We start from the raw sequence: 19,371 nt of genomic DNA, 5'->3' as shown, positions 1-19,371 counted from the left end.
CCCAGTGGCTCAGTGATTCCTGCAGCACTGGCTCCTTTGCTGGTGTAGAGGTGTCCACGCTCTCCCCTCGGCTGGGACACGGCCTTTTGGGGGAACCTGCCTCTCTGGGGACTCGGCTGTGGAGGGAGAGGTTGGAGCCCCTGGGTCACCGCGTGCTTGTGGCACGGCCGGCTGAGAGAACCCCGCACTGGTTTTGCAGGGTAGCAGATGGGACGCAGGGGGGAAGCAGGTGCACCCCGGGGGGTTGTGGCTCCACGCTTAGCTCAGCAGTGCCTGCCTTGTATCATGTGCCCGGGGAGAGCCACTGTGCAGCCTCCTTACCCACATCACTGCCACTTCCACCTCTGCAAATGCCTACATTATTTTATTCTAAAAGCTTATCTACGCCAGATAAATAAATGTCCTAAATTGCCACATAAATGCTGGAGGATGGGAAGACGAGGGAGTCTGGGGTTAGCTTCTTCTGAGTTGTTCTGGTTGCCGGTCCCCAGATCCCCCTGCCAGCTCTGGGAATCAGCTCCAGCCTCTGCAGACCACAAATACTGCAGGGGCGGAGGCTGGGATTTTAGGCTGGAGCTCCACAGGCCAGCTGTCCGCATGTGCTGCCCTAGGATAGCTCCCCTCACAAACACTATGACTCCAGGCAAGGAAGCAGGTTAGAAATGGAAGTAGATTAAGCTAAATCAGGAAACCACATTCACATTCCAGAAGAAGGCTGTCTACACAGAGAGTTAAAAGCCGCAACAGAGCTTTCCAATACATTCCTCATGTCATTTCAGCTCCAAAATCAATCAAGCAAGCAAACAGCATGGAAAAATAACAACAAACTGCCTGCATTTGGCACCCCACGGTGCAGAACCAGAGAAGATATGGCCTCTGACCTGAAGAACTGCAACAGATAAGATGGACACAGAATGGAATAAAAAGGGTTCAGGAGCAACACTTCACAGCTGAGAAAAACACATTTTCCTATGGCCCTTCACACTGACAAGCTCTTGTTTTAGCTAGGGAGAGCACCCAGAGGCTGCTGAAACAGAAATGCATTTTTAATTATTTGTTATTATCAATTGCTTTGCAGATAGAACCTGCTGATAATAGAAGCCCATTGCACTGAGCAGAGCAGAGAGACAGCTCTTTCAGCCAGGGACTGTGTGAGCAGACACTGACTGCATAAAGACAGTGACTTACCTAAGGAAGATTATCTCAGAGTCTCATACTGGACCAGCCATCGTCCCTGTGGGATCAGAGGAAGAAGGGATGCTTCCTCTGCAAGTGTATAAATCAAATTGTGGGTGGAGAAAAAGAAACAGAAGCAATAAATGAAAATCATTGTGGCCACAGCACATGGTGCACAGATTTTGTGCACAGTGTACAGATTTTGTTTGTGTTCCTCCAGAGAGGGCTGGTGGCTCTCTGCTTACAGGATCAGGAAACACTGGCAGAAGATAAGGCACCAAATCTGGGCTACCAATAGGGACAGAAGGCAAGGTCTGGAAGTTCATATCTGCACCCGATTTCCAGGCCTCCATTGCCTCCTCTTATAATGCAAACTGGGGAGATGGGAAGGCTTGGTGTGCCACAATCTGGAGGGTGATTCTGGGGTGTCCAAGGAGTGCAAGGGAATGTACTGGCTGAATTAATCATCATTTCCATCTGTAATTTCCCAGCCCAAATCAGCCTTGTTGGCATACACTCACACGCACCCACATCCAGCTCTGGAAACAAACGGACTGATTAGCATCGACTCTATTACCATTATTATGGGCAGAGACAGCTGATCGATGCCGACTCAATAATGCAAAATCAGGTGTCAGTCACTCCAGCAATACCTCCTTGCCCTTTGCAGGGACCCACGTCTGCGGGGTGCCTTGCTCTTGGACTGCAGCCCACATGGAATAAAGGAAGGGAAGTGTGGCTCCACTTTCATCCCCAAAAATGTGATGACTGCTTGTGTGTCAGCAGAGCAGTCTTCTTCATGGCAGGACTTTTGCTGTCCCTTGGCAGAAGGTGGATTTCTTCAGGGCCCAAGAAAGATGCATCTCCCACCTTCAGCAACACCTGAGCACACTGACTGTACGCTGTGATGATCCTCTCTGCTGCCCAGCTGTCACCACATCCCATGAATGCTTCCCTAAACTCACACAGTAAACATCTTGCACCTAAAGGATTAAAACATAAAGATCCAGAACTGACCTTCCAGCTGGCCCTGTCTACCTTCCAGAGTCTCCAGCTCTGTGCATTAATAAATAGCTCTGCCCCATCTTCCCACTCTTCCCGACTTGACACTTTTTCAATAGCCTTATTTTCTCAGTTTGTTTTGTTCCCTGCAAGTGTGCTGAATCTCCTTGCTCCTGTTTTTTCTGCACAAATTGGTTTTCTCTTATACATTGTCTGGAGAGCGGTGAAGGAGGAGAGGAAGAATCACAGCCCCTTTCTCATCTCAGATCGTCCACTTTCCCTCCCTCCAAGCGCACATTCAGAGCTGGGAACAAAACAACCAGTGGTACCTGCCTCACAGCGTGGCTGAGGATCCTGTTGAGGTTGTAGTGTGGAATTACTCTCCTGCTTCAGGGGTGAAATGTCCTGTGGAGCCAAGGGAGAAGCAGCAATTAATAAGCAAGTGATGCTGAGGAGAAGGAGTGCTCAGTCCCCTGCTCTCTGCTCCACTTCTCTGCCTGCCTGCAGTGACAAATGTCCAAATGCAAAGCAAGGAGGCTCACAAAAGAGCTGTGGCAGCAAGATGGGAGATGAAGAAGGTCCTGGAGATACGTGGCTGCCTGCAGTGGCTCTCTCTATGAGACCTACAGACAGAGGTAAAAGGTCTTACCCATCCACACATAGGTCCTGGACTCTTGTTATGGGAAAACTCAAGATCAGTTTCAGAGCCCAGTGTGGACACAACCAAAACCTCTACACTGCTCTGAGCAGTTATCGAGTCCTTATTTTCTTCCTTCAGCCTGGGTCCCATCCAGCACAGGGACCATCCCTTCCTTGGTGCACTCAGCACATGGAACTGGGGGACAGGGGTGTCCTGTGTGGATTTGGACATCTGAAGGGCAGGAGCAGCTGTTGGGCCTAGCACTGACAGATAGTGCAGGGCTGGCTCGGGGCGCTGAGCCCAGGAGATCGCATTGTTGTAGTCCGGCCAAAGGGTGATGAAGTCATGAATAACTTAAGCCAGGTCGTTATCTGCCAGGATGAGGTAGAATCTCCTTGCCAGTTACGGATGACAGAAAACATCATTCACAGCCATTCCCATGTGAGAGGAATCCAGAAGTACAGCAAAAACCAGGCCACCATTTGCAGATGTGAACTTCTGAACAGGAAGAGGCTTTCTCAGGGGAAGCTGCAAACTCTCCAAAATGCCTTTTTGCCTGTGTTGTGCAGATCCAGCCCCCACCACCCACCCGCTCCACCCCACCCCCAATCCCCCACCCACCCCCCCCCCGCTGCCCCGCTGGGCTCCAGCAAGCTGTCATCCATCCAGGAGTGGGTGTCTCTAGTTAGCAGGGAGCTGTGCTGTCTTAGCATCCCATTAACCCCTGAGGTTGTGCTGCTGGAGTGGCTTGTGCCATGTCCACAGGTGGGCATGAAAGGCTGAGCCTGGGGGCTGCAGCAGAAGCCCCTGGCCACGGAGGTGGACTCCTGAACATGTCTCACCACTGAGAGCTGGTCCTGTCCAGCACGTTGCCCTGGCTTGGTGCCACCGCTCCCAGGTGAGGCACTACAGAATGATGCGCGAGGATGCATGCGAGTGCCTGCCACCTCCTGACAGCAGGAGAGGATCTGTCAGTGGCACTCGGGCTGCTTCAGCTCATGCTCTGGCCCAGATACAGCTGTGGAGAAGGCTGGGATACTGGGTCCAGTCAGATGAGTTTGTAGCTGCCCTTTGAATAACATTTGAGATACCAGTTTTCAGGTATCTGTGCAATTCATTACTCTCCAAATAAACACAATATGCATCACACCCCAGGGCAATCTGTACACCAGTAAATCCCAGTCCCTCACCTCCAGAAAGCTGTAAAGAACAGTAAGATGTCAGTATCTACTGCTGAGCTTGGATTGCCATGAGATCACAGTGAGCGCCGGGTGGGCAGTGCAATGGCACGTGGACCCGGACAGGGACGTGGGACCTGCCTGCGCTGGGAGCGGGGCTGCGGGAGGGATGTGTGGTAGCTGGCAGGACTGCCAAGCACCACATATTTCAGGCTGGGAGAGGTGTGCTCTGAAGCCCAGTGCATAATTTACAGTGCTGAAAGCGCACTGAAGCATGGTGTTTGCTGCTGATGTCAGACGGGCCGTGCTGTTGCGCGGTGCCTGGCCTGTGCTCCTGAACGGGGTGCACAGGGACATGGCCTGTTTGGAGCCAGGGTAGCTGGCAGGGCTCCTCACACTGACTTCATTGCTTTGCACCTTTGTTGTTCAAAAGGCCCTGGTAAAGCTGTTCTGTGTCAGCACAACTAGAAGAGCCTCCCTTGAAGAGGGAATAACCACCGGGCGTGAGCAGTCAGCACATGGTACAGTCTCCATCGGAGACTGAAAACAGGAAGGGAAAAGGTGGAAGCTCCTACAGACATCACAGGAGCTGAAAATCTGAGATACCATGTGCTGTTGTGTAGCAAAGGCACAAAACCCCCTGAGTAAACTTGTCTTTGATTTAGACAAAATTCCCCCTTGGGGTTCCTTGGCTGGGAGCATCTCCCAGCTGAACTTCCCCCATGCTTTCATCCCAAGGCAAGGCTGGGCTGTCCCCACTGGCAAGGGCCAGCTCTGCTTCCCACCGTGCCGTCAGCCTCCCCCGGTGAAGCAGCAGCCACCCGTAATCTGGCACCACCACTTCGTCTGACACAGCAAGTGGATTTAATGAATGAATTAATTTTGTTCTCAACTGGGTGCGACACACATTCAAAAGCTAGAAAATAAATGTTTCCCTTTCCTAATTTATCGTGTCCCTTTTGATTTGTCATACACACAACCACATGCGTATGGTTTCTCTGTATCTCCCCCACCAACCAGGTTCTGGATTTTCCATCACTGCAGAAATAAACAACCTCCCCAGCAGAAGCTGATACTGCTGTACTGTGTGTTTCCTTCCATCCACATCCACTGTCTCTGGCACTGTATGGTACCACGTGTTGCTCAGGAGCCCAGAACTTATATTGCATCTCTCTTGTGGGTCATCACAGCCAAAGACAATCACCTCCCTCCTCTGTCAGTAGAATCTTCTTAAAATTTCCATCTGAAATGTATTTATGCCCATTTTCTCCCATGCCAATTTTATATTTAAGTGTCTGTATCCTTCTCCCTCCATGGTGCTATTCAGCGTGATATACACAGAGGGAGTGATCCTCTTCCCACTCAACTTCTGTTTTGCTAAGCTTAATAAGCCAAGAGTCTCCACTGCAAAACATGCTTCTCGTTCCTCTGGCCAGCCTTTTTTTCTGCTGTTACAGTTATTGGATGGATGCCACAAAAATAGTCATCATGTTGTGAAAACCTTTAACAAACTACTCTTATGTGACTGCACCACAACCAAGCCTTTTCTCTTTTATAGGAGTGTATATGAGATCGTAACTATACCCAAAACTTGGATATAATTGAGGAGGGTGGTGTTTTCTTCTGGTATTCTCTTGAGGCTCAGGGATCACTTGTGCCAAAACTAAGATCTCACCTGCACACCTCCTTGTTTCTCCATCTCCCAGTTTGCTCCCTCCACATGAGAGGGTCTTCATTACCTTTCCCAGTGACTTGGCAATGGTGACTCCATTGCTGTGAATCCTTCAGGAGACAGTAAATGTCTTCTGTCCTGCTCAGTGGGTGTATGTGCATGGCTGGGCTGGCGACTATGCACATCTCACAACTCTCCCATGCTCCATGAACCCAGGTCACTGTGTCCTTCCAGGCCCCTCTTCTAACAGGCATGAAAGCCAAGTTCTAAATCCTGCACATTTTCAGGCAAACCACTTCTTTGCCTGTTTCAGCCACAGTCTTGCTATGCATGTGGATAGAACCCCGGTGTTGCGAACCCAATTAGCGCTATTAAGAGTGCTGCCACTGTTTCAAAAATCATTTGCAATTACAGGTATTTTCTGTCATTATATCTTTAGAGAGTCGAGCAGCAGTTAAGCGGTTAAGTGTAAGAAATCATCTCCCCACACAGCTGACAGAGCTTCCCAGGACTGAGCTCAGAGTTTCAGCCTGAAAATTGGCATTTGCAATCCCTCTCATAATGAGAGGCCATGGGCAGTCTGCCGGAACAATCTCTCACTAAACTGTCCCAAACACAAAGCTGCTCTGGAAAGCAAGAAGCTCTTTAGGAAGGAGTAATTGTTAAGATTTGCAAAATCCATTTTTTTCCATTGGCGCTGCAAATCCATTTTAGAATGTGTAAGTTTGTTCTAGGATTAGATTAATAGGTTTCATGATATATAAACCTTTTCTTCTCTCTCACTCTTCCCTTGACTTTAAGAAAAGATCACAGACTTCAGCTCAGACCAGGTTTTAGAAATAATTTCTCAACCACAGCTGTTCAGATATCCCAGCAGGGTTTGGTACATTAGAGGGGAAGATTTCCCACCCAAACATCAAGACACCCCAGCGCCAATCTCTCCTTACAAGCAGGATGCTTGATGGTGAGATATATTAGGCCCAAGCTGGTGCCACCTAGAAAGCACCGTCTAAACTGAAAGCATGTGCCACCTCCAGCAAAAACCCAGCAAAGGAAGTCAAGGACTTGCTTCCAAGCATCTGAAAACAAAGTAACACTGCCACTGGCCCAGACCAGCTGTCTCCAAAGCTGGCTGCCTAGGAAGAATAGCAGAAAAGCACAAACCTGTTATGGTATCATCCAGAATATTTTACAAACTCCAACTGTTTGCAGCTCAGGCACTTCCCGTGCCAGTGATGGCGAGCTTGTGTTCATCGGCCCTTGAGGGATTTGTTCTCTGTGCCCCTGTCTCAGCTGTGCCCTGAGAAAAGCCCTCTCCCCTTAGCTACAGAGGGCCCCAGCATGACTGCCCTCCTCATGCACATGTCTATGCTTAGTGCCAACAGCCCAGCTGCCCGAGCATCCCTCCTTGCCCAAGCATGCCTCACTACCCTCAGATATCCCAGTGGGATCAAACAAGATGTTAAGACACAAGAGCCACAGCAAATCTTAGTTCACTCTGGGACCTGTACCCAGCAGATCGGTGGAAGCAAATAATTTATCAGACTCCAATAACGGTCCCACTGAGTAGCCCCAAAGACGCTGTCTCAGCTCCACTTTGCTCAGTGTCCGCATCATTCCCAGCTTGGGCTGATGTATTCTTAATTAGCATCTTAATGTGAGGAGCATATGCAATGAAGCATGAAAAGAAAATCCCCATCATTTAAATTCATTAACAGTCATCGAAAGTCTTCAATGCAGAGGTGGAATTATCTCTGAACTCCTTCTGAGAGACCAGCTGTGCTCACTAAACTGTGGTGGATGTCGCTGCACTGGCTTATTTATTTAGCTGCCTCCAGGAGGTTTGCCTCCCTAGATTATTACAGATTGCACCCACCAAATCGCCTGGGTGTCCATGCCACGGTGCACATACAAGTGTAACCAGAGCCACCACCCCAAGCCCAGATACAGAAGCACCATTCACAGGCTGGTAATGGAAACCTTGCCAGTGCAACTCTGCTGAGGATGTTTACTGGTCATGTTTACCACACGGATTACTCTGTCTCCAGTATTTGCTCTTCTCCTTATCCTTGCAACTGGGAATACCTCCAGCAGCTACTGTGTTTAATCTCTCCCCCCAGCAGCTGTCATGGTTGTAAGGCAGTAGATGCAGATGGCACGAGAAAGCCCAGCCTGGCCCGTGCCCTGGCAGCAGGGCTGGCAGGAGGGTGTGAGAGCAAGAGTGGGATGTGGCTGCCCAGATGTGCCTGCACCCAGATGTGTCTGAGTGCTCAGAGCTGGGTCCACTCCCTGTGCTCCAGCACAGTGGGATGCATTTGGCTACACAGAGCAAGGGCTGGAGCACGCCCATGAGGTACCATGGTGTTGCCTTCCTGTGGGGAAAAAGCCATGCGAACCCATTCCCAGTATACAAGGTGAGACTGCGTTTGTCCAGCTGTGCAAAATCCACCATGTTAACAAGGCAAGGCTTTTGCACCTACCGGGATCAAAAAGCACTCATTTTTCAACCCCACTATCCCAGCCTTCTGTCCGTTTGCCATCACCACAACGAGGGTATAGTGGTTGCAGACACTTGATTCACCAGACACCCCGCACAGAGTCCCCAAATTCCTGCTCAGAGAACCAACCCCTGAAACTGAGGTCACAGGTCTCGTCACTCATCGGAGGAGATACTGACCTGGGCTCAGTCTTCCCATGTAGGGTCCTCCTGACACAGGTGAGGAGCTGGTCAGATGTAAGATGGGAGTAGAAGACAGGAGAAGCTTGTGCCAGCAAAACTTGCACTACTGAGCATCCCCTGCGTTCCTCTGTGGTTTGCCTGCCCTGAGTGTTTTGCTGGAGGAAAATTACCAGAACCAGAGAGGCAAAGAAATCAGAATAAGCTGCTCCAGAGCAATTACAGTGAAGGTCTCATTTACAGAGAAAACCTGATTTAATGCAAAATGGGCTTATAACCTGGTGTGAACTACTTTGTTTTAGGGCATTTGAAACTTGAATTTCTTTTGCTCAATTAGGCATTGGTTTTATAAGCCAAACCCAAATTTACCATTAAAAAAGAATAAAACATCCTCACAGAAGTTTGAGCAAGTGCAAATAAACTGGATCCAGATCCTATTTGCATTGAGTCCATGCCACTTTCTGAGTTCCCGAGGTGGAACCATCTGTGGAAGGAGGCAGCAACCAACCCAATAAATCCAGAAAGCCTGTGGGAATGTCAAATTGTCCACAGGCATATATTCTTGGAGGTCAGTTTTCATATGTGGGTTACAATCTCTATTTGGTTTGTGTGGCAAGGATTTGGTAGTGGGGGGCTACAGGGGTGGCTTATGTGAGAAGATGCCAGAAGCTGCCCCTATGTCCAGTGGAGCCCATGCCAGCCGGCTCCTGGATGGACACACCGCTGGCTGAGGCTGAGCCCAGCAGGGATGGTGGCAGCGCCTCTGGGGTAATGTATTTAAGACAGGGGAAAAAACCCTGTGCGACTGCAGCTGGAGAGGAGTGAGACTATGTGAGAGCACAGCCCTGCAGCCCCCAGGCCAGGGCAGGGGGGGCGGGGGGCTCCAGACCCCGGAGCAGACATTCCCCCCAGCCCGTGGGCAGCCCCCGGCCAGGCAGGCTGTGCCCCCGGCCCATGGAGCCCACGGGGGAGCAGATCCCCACCCCCCCCGCAGCCCAGGCAGGACCCCACGCCGGGGCAGGGGGTGCCCGAAGGAGCCGTGACTCACGAGGAGCCCGCGCAGGGGCAGCTCCTGGCAGGGCCCACGGCCCGTGGGGAGAGGAGCCCGGGCTGGGGCAGGGCTGGGGACCCTGCGGAGACCCACGCTGTGGCTGGCTGTGCCTGGGGGGCTGCACCCTGCGGGAGGGCCCCACGCTGGAGCAGGCGCAGAGTGTAAGTAGTCCTGCCTTCTGAGGAGGAAGGAGCAGCAGAGACAGCGCGTAATGAACTGACCGCAGCCCCCACTCCCCATCCCCTGCGCTGCTGGGGTGGAGGCGGTAGAGGAAATTAGGAGTGAAGCTAAGGGAGCAGTGGGGGGAAGATGTTTTAAGATTTAGTTTTTATTTCTCATTACCCTACTCTGATTTGATTGGTAATAATTTGAACTAATTTCCCCGAGTTGAGTCTGTTTTGCCCATGACGATAACTGGTGAGTGATCTCTCCCTGCCCTTGTCTTGACCCACGAGCCTTCTGTTATACTTTCTGCCCCCTTGCCCAGCTGAGGAGGCGTGTGAAAGAGCAGCTTTGGTGGGCTTGGTGGGCACGTGGCATCCAGCCAGGGCCAATCCACCACACAATCATACCATCCTTCTAGTGACAGAGCTGCAGGAGGAATGACAGGAGTGTTTGAAGAACGCAATGATCTGAGATTCTTTCAGCGATCTTTAATAAAGGATAGAAAGGGCTTTTTCTTCTCTATGCCAGAAGATCTTTTATTCCCAGAACAGGAAAAAAAAATAATTTCCATTCAAAACACTACTTTAAGATTACATTTGCCTCAACTTAACTTTTAAAATATCTTAAAAAGTGAGGAAAATAAGTGTAAAACAAAAGAAACAGAAATCTGTTTTATTTTGGATTACACAGACTCTTCTATTTCATCTCAAAGGCTTTGTGAAGGTGGAGAGGGCTCGCGTGCATGAGCTCCTTTATGGCAAGAGAAAAGCTGAAAATCTTTCTATTTTGGGCCACTCCGAAAAAGAAATCTCATTTTGCATTTTTTCTGGTTAGGCAGTAAAATAAAAAAGCAATTATTCATGCAGTTCTCATTAACCATCCATTTACAAGTTGTTTATAAGTGATTAGTCAATCTTAGACGCATGTCCTAGACAGGAGCAGCATGTGTTTATTAAAGCCCTCAGTGGAAGGTGTTGAAGACAGTTATAAGCTGTGGCTGAAAAGAATCAGCTAAACCCTTTAGCTATTGATTAGTGATTTAGCCAGCCCGTATTCATTACAATATCTCTTTGCGGTGTACTAATGAGCAGTTATGAATAGACCTGTAATCTAAAGCTGAGCTCTTAAATGGCAAACTTGGGTCCAGCTCTGAACTACTGATGAATTTTAGCTTGACCTTGCCTGAATCCCACGCCTGGGGTTGCTCCTGTAGATCAGGCAATTTTTCTCTAGGCCTCCTTGGAGAAAGGTTTAAGAGTATTTTTCATCCAGGACCATATCCAATTGACTTCCCGGGGATGGAGCCATCATGCTATTTCCCATTGAGGTGGCTTTAGTAAAATTACCTGGCAGCCCTCAGTACTGATTGCACAGCCCTGACCTGAGAGCAAGCGTATGAAAGGACCAGATTCTGCTCAATAAAAATGGGAGGATTTACTCCAGAAACTAATTCAGTCCAGTAATTGTATTCTTCTCTCTCCTACTCTCTTGCCCTCCTTTTTTTTTCCTTTCCTAATAAAATAACTAAATGACAAGGACTGAATTCTGCAGTAGGAAATTTTTCAACCTATGCCTCCTCCCAGGATAATCTATTATCTTCACAAATTACTGCAGACAGTTCTTTATTGTTTAAAACCTTTTATCCAAATAAATGCATAAACCTTTAGGAAGGGAAAGAGGGTGGAGGAGATGAAGGGAACAAGAATTTTAAATGAAAACCTCCTTCCTTCATTGACTATTGTATGCCAAGAAGATGAAAATAAGATTAAAAAAAAAAAAAAAAAGACTGAAAGAAGAGGGAAGGAATGAGCCCAGGAGAACAGAAACTGGTGATCTGCAATGGATTCCATTAAAGTCTTTCCCCTTTAAATATTACAAGTGTTTGTTCTCTGCAGCCTGATAAATATCTCGCTGTGTTGAGATTGAAAATTGATAAGCCATGCAACATCAATCTCTTTCAGATTCACAGCCTCCCTGCAAACTCATCACTTTGGGACGGGCACCAGTTTAATTAGCTGTTGGGGTAATGCCATGTTGGGCAGCTACCTAACAGCCTGAAAGCATTTCCAGTGTTCTGCTACATTAGGCCCCTTTGGGCAGATATTTCACATACACCCAAACACAAACAGGAATGCGAGAGGCCAAACAAGCGAGCAGCCTCCTCTCCCTTCCCTGCCTGACACACTTTATTATCCTCGTTTCAGTATTAACTCGCTGCTGGCGGGTAAGACATGGCTGGGAGACGGCAAGGGCAGAAGGATGCTCAGACAGGATGCTTAGGAAGGGAAGGGCAGAGGGCCAGGGAAATTGTCCCAGTCTGAGGGCAGGCACCTGCCTTCTGGTGGCACAAGCAGAATCGTGCCGTGGGGCGATATTTTTGCAACACTCACCCACCGCTTTCTGCCTCTGAGGGCAGAGCGAGGAGCACGGCAGCTGCCATCCTATCCCACTGCCCCGTCTCCCCAGCTCAGACAAGCACGTATGCATTCATAGCTATGTGCAGCAGAGTGAGACCGAGACACAAGCTTCAAGATTTTGCTGTCCCACCAGTGAGCCAAATCTTAATGCCCTGCTATCCCTGTGGGTCCCCTGTTGTACCCAGCTCAGTGTCAGCACACCGAGTGGGTGAGGGTTTGTCAGTGTGAGGACATATCTTGGCTCAGCACGGACCTGACTGCCCCTTTCTGGGGACCTGGCTAAAGGAACCTCTTCAAAGCCATCCAGCGGGAACTGAACCCCACACGCCCCCTTGGAGACTGTCCTGGGGATGTTCATTGAAAAGCAGCCTGAGGGCTGGTGGCAAACCACTGTCAAGTCCTTGGCTTGAATGATGGAGTTTCTCGCATCACCTCTTCCCACACAGTGAGGACCAACTCAGCCCGATTTGGTCACCCCAGCTATTGCTATAGCAACTCAGGGCTCCCTTGGGCTTGCTGGGAATCACACCCGATTTCTCCTCCTCTTCTTCCTCCTCCACCTCCTCCTCCTCTGCCCCCAGACCCAGATAGGGCCACTGCCACAGAATCAGTCTGTTCCTCCCCTGCCACAGCAAGCAGGTGAACTGGGGCTGTCACTATTCTACCTAGCTTTTGGGAGGCGAGCACGGCTCTTGAGTGGGAGGAAATGACTCGGAGCCATACACAATGAAGATGTTGCCCGGGAGAGCAACTCCTCTTGTCGAGCTCCGGCGACTATCAGAGAAACCTCGTTCACTCTAACAAAGCACGGCTAATGTTCTGTTTATTACTGTCACTGCTGCATTTGGACTGTCAGGAGATGAAGAAATATCCCCAGAATTAACAGCAACATAACAGAGGGAGAAGAGCCAGGGGAGAGGTTAAGGCAAGTGCTGTTATCTAAGAAACAGGCTCATAAACCCTCTTCACTGCAAACGGCTTGTACTTAGATAGCAGCACCCCTCCTGGTACCCGAGAGGGGAACTGTGGCGTCTCCTCTCTGCTGCAGCACCTGAACACACAGCAGGTTGGGTGCAAGGCACCAGGGGAGAATCAGGCCTCTTCCTCCCCCCACCTTTGCCTTCATGCCTTCATGAGCTAATGCTCAGACCATGAAAATATGTCTAGTCCTATGAAGAGCATTAAGTCCCTAAAGTCTTGAGTAGTCTTTGTATACGTACAGTGCTTACCATGAGAAGCCACACTTCAAGTTATTGCTTTCAGGTGGCCTGGTCACAGGGAGAGGATGAAATTCATTAGCACCCAACGCCAGATTGTAAACTCTCAGCAAAAGAAATTAAAGACTGGACAGAAGGAAGCCCATCACACTAAAGGCTGAATCTCTGAGCTGAGGAATCCAGAAGGCACTTAAATGCAGGGGACACTGGGGGAAAGCAGAAAGGGTCAAAATGGATGAAGAACTGAAAAGCTCAGGAAGATGATACTGGGAAAACCTTCATTTTTGCTGGCTGAGGCATGATGTGCCCTCCAGAGAGGGGCTTGTCTGGTTACAAGCAGTGGGAGCATATAGAGCAGGCAGGATAAGCTCAGTCAAGCATACAAGATCTTAAATAAAATAAACCCAGTGTTGCTCACAGATCTGGAGCTCTCAAGTCTCCAAGCTTTGGATGAAGACCTTTCCAGTGGCCAGCAAGGCACCTCCACTTATTTTGGAGAGGGCTTGAAGAAGCACAGGTTGAGTGTGCTGCTTGACCACCGCACATCCTTGCTAGGTGGAAAAAACTCCATGTCCCTTAGTGGGTCTCACAGTCATCCAGCCTCTGTTTGCCAGAATCCTGCAGAGCTGGTGCTGCCTTGGCCTTTCACATCTGGGAGAAAAGCCATGAAGCTTTCACAGCCTCTCCTCGCAGTTCATGACCCTGCGATGCTGCGAGAGGGCTATGAGACATGCTGTGTGATCAGTCCTGTTAGTGTGACGTACTGTGCTCAGTCCTTTGTGGGGTCCCTGCAGCAGCAGGAATGCAAGTCCAAGCTATAGGAAGCACCAGGGCTTGGTGTATTATTGCTTCCAAAGGGACCTGAATATGAACAGGAATGAAACAGACTGGAAGGGAGCTGCAGGGTGTCTGTCCGTATCTTTGCATACAACAAACAGTGGAAAGTAGTTTGCAGCGCTGAGTTCATTGAGCTGTCATTTGCATTTGGCACCAAAATGAATTTCCTTTTCAACATCTCCCAACCAAGAGCTTCTCACCTGCACAGGTTATTTTCTTGTTCATGCTTTTGTTTTATCTAGAAAACCAAGCGACACCACCATGGACATGGAGTTGCTCCATGCAAACTCTGCTGAGCAGACTGGCAGGGGAGGAAGGCAACACACTCTCTGCCGAAACACATGCTGCTCTTTGATCAACCAAAGACCACAGTGAATCCCAGTCCACCCTGCATCCCCTCAGGTCTCCTGGCAATGTGTCCCAGCACAGGCCAGAAGTGACACACGAACAAGTAGCTCCTGTCCATCCCCAAAGGGTACACCACTTCCAAACTGCCTCTCACTTAACACATTTCACAAAAACCTGTGCAAAGCAAAGCACTCGCCACACCCCCGACACAGCTCCCACAGTGGAATCAGCTTGGGGCCACGCTTCACTAATCCTCTGCAAATATGTTTCAATTTGTTTTTAAAGCGCCTCCAAGGAAGGAGCTGTCAGATGAGAGTACCTCAGTGCAGGGCAAGTCACACCTTTCTCCTAGCCTGGGCATTCACACAAGCCCTGCAGCAAACAAAGTGGCCCTGGCACTGTGCCTGCACCCACACAGCACCCCCTGACAAGAGCCATGGATTACATTGTTTACTGGCCTCCTTCCACCAAGGGGGATCTGGCCCCATGGTGGAGGTAGCACAGGAAAACCATTTCCAGATCTCACAGTATCAATCCATAGTGTCACAGACCAATCTGGAGATGGGAGGACAGCTTCAGGCGTGTCCCACTTGGAAGAGAGGAGACCATTCCCAGCACATGCTGCCTCACAGCCAATCTCAGCAGCTGCCCTTCTCGCCCTCCCCAAGAACTCTAGATGATAATCCCAACCATGGTCCCTGACCATGCCCACCTCAGGACTCCCTGACCAGCAAGCAATTTTCCTTCTGCACCTCCATCACGGAGCCTGTGACAGGGTGGGAACAAGGCAGCACAAGCAATGTTTGGTGGTAGCCGCACCAGGACGGCCTTTCCAACATTTTCATGCCCACACATAAGCAATTTCAATCTCACTTGCTGCCTGTCGTGTTGGAGAGCTGCAGCCTGCTCCCCAGGCCCCTCTGCACCAGCTGCAGTCTGGTGGAATAGAAATGACCAATTAAGCTCGTGGCATTTGGCTTGGCAAAGCCAGAAGGAAAAGCACATCCTGTTACCCAGAGTGAAACACAATAGCACGGAAAGGTAAAATCTCCTGCTTGCCCAGCTATCCAGCAGACTTCCAGGAGTGCTAAAACACCCTTGCAGATACAGTGCTCCTTTGGCCAGGGCAGTATGAAGAAGAGACGTCTCCAGAGTAAAACACCTCTGACAGCTAGCCCCCCCAGCCCCTACTCCATAGGTTGCCCTTCAGGCAGAGGTGGGTTGGATGTGATGGTTACACGGGTCCTTGCACATGGCCAGCCTGTGTGTGCACTCTTGCTCAGCACATGCAAGGGGGACACGCCAGAAGAAGCAGGTTTATGCACGGGTGGTGCGTTGAAAATGCCCTCCATACAGCAGAAACCTACAAGAATGGGTAGTGTCTGCCTCTGCAATGCCAAGTCAGGTTCTCCACCGGGCCACCCATGTCCCAGACACATGACTTTGCTCCCTCAAACACTGGTCTTGCTCTCCCTTCCACAGATGCCACATCTTTTGCACACTGGCTCACTGCCCCATGGACCAGCCAGCCACATGCAGGAGGCCAGTGCTTGGAGCTGTCATCGCGCAAAGGGGCTCACTCGCCCCTTCTCCTAAGGCCATGCAGATGCCTTCTGAAACTCAAAGGCTGCTTCTAGCTCTAAGCCCCCACCCCAGCTCGCATTAGTGTAGCAGTGATAGCCACATCTGTGTAATGCTCCCAACCCTGGGAACTTAACTGGGATCCTCCTAATTGCAGTTCTCATTGTCCTGAAGATGGGGAGACTGAAGCACTGCTCCCATGTTAAAAGCAGGCAGCTGAATCCTTTAATTCTCTGGCATTCCTGACCCCTCTGGCTAATTGAATTCACCTAGAAGTGGTGAAGGCTTACATGGAAATTTGGAATCTCCAGAAATGCAAGGGTTATTGTGTGAGGAGGTGACTGGTGTGTCCTCTACCCTTTACTTTAACCGCTATTGCTTTGCATTAATATTACTGCTGGCTAAGAAGCAGCCACAGCATCTGCTCTGCCTTGTCCCCTGTGGAGGTGGAGGACCCCAGCATGGGGCCAAGAGCTGGAACTGACCCACCAAAATCCAGCAGAATCTCATTTGCAAGATGGTCCTTTGGATCATCGCTGGCACTGCAATGCTGCCAGCATCTCCTGACATGGCACATCAATGTGGGTTGAGCCCATGTGGAAGGACACGGCCAGGAATGGCCCCCAGGTCAGCGCCATGAGGAAACGTTCTCTGAATGCCACCTCGCTGGGAGGGTGAGCTGCGCTGTCAGAACAATGCAATTAGCCACTTAATTCTTAATGTTAATTAACTTTTGCTTGCTCTAGCACCTTTGTCAAGGTATTGCCCTGCTCTCTGGGGTGCTCTTGGGAAAGCAATTATATGCTAGTTACTTTGCAATTAATTACAGCTTTAAGAAGGCTGTGGGAGGGCACCTCTTCCTGTTTGATCTTGTAAATGCTTCATTAAAGGCCCAACAAGGAATAGAGTATTTTTGTAGTTTTGCTCACCTGGCACCCCCATCCTTCTCCCCTTTGAAGAGGCAGTGGTGGTAGATATTTATACTTTGTTTTAGAAAAGAAGAAAGAAGGATCAAGACTAATGGAGTTCATTTGGTATGGACACCACACAACACCTCTGTTGCTTTCCCCTGACTACACAGGCTGCTAAAATTAACCCCGAGAGTCTCTAATATTAATAGGGAAGGACGGATGACACTTTCCTAATGAAACAGCTTTTCAGTAGAAAGGCTTCAAAGGAAACCAAACTTTTCACAGTGTCTGCAAACCTGGGAAATTACTTGTGGTCCAAAACCTGAAGAGTATTTTGACTGAGACATCTGAGTTCAAACACTGACCACATTCAGTCACCCGGTAAAAGCTTTTAAGCCAAGAAATTGAAACTTTAGGGTTTACCACCGATAAGTATTTAATGAAGATGCTGAGGTTTTGATTTTTTTTTTAATTAAGCCATTGGAAAAAATAATCCTGTTAGAATTTTCTCAGAGAAAGTGCCATTTTTAAAGCCTGTTCTACTGACGAGATGCAGTTGAATTATACAATAGCTCCTTTGTTTTCTGCATTCTCACCCAGTTTCACAGTGAATTGAGCAACTGCCGCCAAAGAATGTGTTAAATGAATAATCGACACGGCTGTGTTTTCTGCAGCAAGGAGCAGAATCTGACCTCTTGTACACGACATACCCTCTGAGTGAAGCACCACAATGAAAGATAGCCATGGTGGGTGGGAAGAGGAGCTGCCAGGTGCAGATATCCCTAGTTCAAAGCCATATCTCCATGGGCCAGTGACCCTTGTCTAAAGCAACCCGCTGGCAGGGTGTCCTGGTGTTAATCATGTCCTTGACTCCAGCTGTGCTGCGTCAGTCAAAGAACGGGCCAATCTGGCCAACAGCCAGGGACCCCTTGCCAAGAGGGCCTTCATCCTGTCCTCGCTAGCCCTTGCACAGCTGCCTTCTTCCCTTCCTTCGGCCGAGCACCGGTGCAGGGAGCATGTCAGCCATACAGTGGGCTTCTCCTCTCCAGCTGGCACTCCTGCTCAGAGGAGCTCTGCCTTTCTCTATGAGCATCCTCTCAGGGAGGGGGGAACACAGCAGCTCAGATAAACTTCTTGCTTGGATTATTTTGGATACTGCTGGCAGCTGGAGTGTGTCGGAGGTGCTATGAAGCCTAGCAATGAAGTGAGGGAGGCAAAGAGGAAAGAACAGATGAGAAGAGGAAGAAAAGAGTCTATTTACGCAGGGCTGTCTTTGCTGTTTCTGCATCTCTTAGTTTATCTACCGATGCTGAAAAATTTAGCCTTTGTTATGCTAATATTGCTCTTGTCAGCACAAATGGCACGGCTGATCCCACCCTTCCCACCGCCAGCTCCCAACGGCGTCTTCTCACTTGAGCGGAAGCACCAAGTCAGCAGAACAGACGGCGGGGCCATCGCTACCCACACAGCCTGCAACTGCAGGGACTTTTTGTCTGGTATTACAGCTTCCTGCTTTCTTCTTCTCCCTTTGAATCAATACAGGGAAAAAAGAAAGGAGTTGAAAGGAAGGTGTACACATGCTGGGCAAGGCTTGGAGTTAGCTTGGTGCTGAAGCATTGCCCAGTCCTTATGGGCAGTGTTGGCTGACCTGCCCTGATGGGTTGGAAGGGGAGGATGCTCACCCCAGGCATCATCCAACAGGGTGCAGGGTCTGTTTGGGCTGTCAGCTCCACAGGACTGTGTGAGGCTGTACAGAAATGACCCCACACACTTGCACAGAAATGCTCCACACAAACACAGCAAACCCTCCACACCAAACCACAGCAGAGCACCTGGCTGGAAAGGGATGTGTCTGTGCAGCTCTGCCCACCACCCTCTTGCCCCGATGGTGAAACATTTCTAGCTACTCTCCCAAAGGTCTGAGGTGGAGCCCGCTTTCAACCTTCATTAGCAATCTTGTTAATTTACCCAGCTTCTCCCCTCTGTCATGGTGGCACAGGTCCATTCAGAGCTAGCTGCTGACTGCAAGAGACAGATCTAATGCTGCGTTGGATAATTCAGCCCAATAGGAAGCAGACACCATGAACTAGCCCAGCAGTCTGATAATGCAGACAGTGCCTGGACTGACTGAGAGGGCCATGACTGCCTCCTCCTGCTGCCCCCTCCCAGTGCTCCTTCCCCACCAGGGCTGTGTGTGCCAGGGAAGCCTGTATGCCCAGTGCCTGCATGGTGAGGATAAATGGGAGCTGTCATTCACCAGGGCTATCAATCTGCCAAGCTGCATCAAATCTGCTATAAAAGACATTTGAAAAGAAAATTGACATTTTGGTTTATAGCGCTGCAATTTAACAAAGGGGGAATGAGGGCTGGAGGACCCATGCTTCTTCACACGGCTGCTCTGATGAGCAGTGTGGGACTTGTCTTGCTCCCAGCCCCAAATGAAGTCCTCCTACTTTGGAGACCAGTGTCCACCAGGACTCCAGGGATGAAGGTCACGCT

General features: G+C 49.7%; 1 long non-coding RNA gene across 4 annotated transcripts in view; it reads right to left on the bottom strand.

The window, feature by feature from the left end:
• LOC114016029 (uncharacterized) overlaps positions 1-19,371 on the bottom strand; it is a 140,915-nt gene that overhangs the window by 44,524 nt on the left and 77,020 nt on the right. The window contains exons 1-4 of one of the 4 annotated variants that reach the window (XR_008733116.1): positions 8,346-8,486; positions 2,508-2,583; positions 1,754-2,159; positions 1,189-1,266 (exon numbers count right to left, since the gene is read on the bottom strand). This is a non-coding gene — a long non-coding RNA (uncharacterized LOC114016029). Of the gene's footprint in view, positions 1-1,188; positions 1,267-1,753; positions 2,160-2,507; positions 2,584-8,345; positions 8,488-19,371 lie in introns of those variants that run through there. The other 3 variants (XR_008733117.1, XR_008733114.1, XR_008733115.1) reach the window with 3 other exon arrangements.

Source organism: Falco cherrug, chromosome 1, assembly GCF_023634085.1.
Source record: "Falco cherrug isolate bFalChe1 chromosome 1, bFalChe1.pri, whole genome shotgun sequence".
Classification (NCBI taxonomy): Eukaryota; Metazoa; Chordata; class Aves; order Falconiformes; family Falconidae; genus Falco; species Falco cherrug.
The sequence above is the reverse complement of the archived record's forward strand: the minus strand, read 5'-3'. Positions and strand labels throughout refer to the sequence as shown.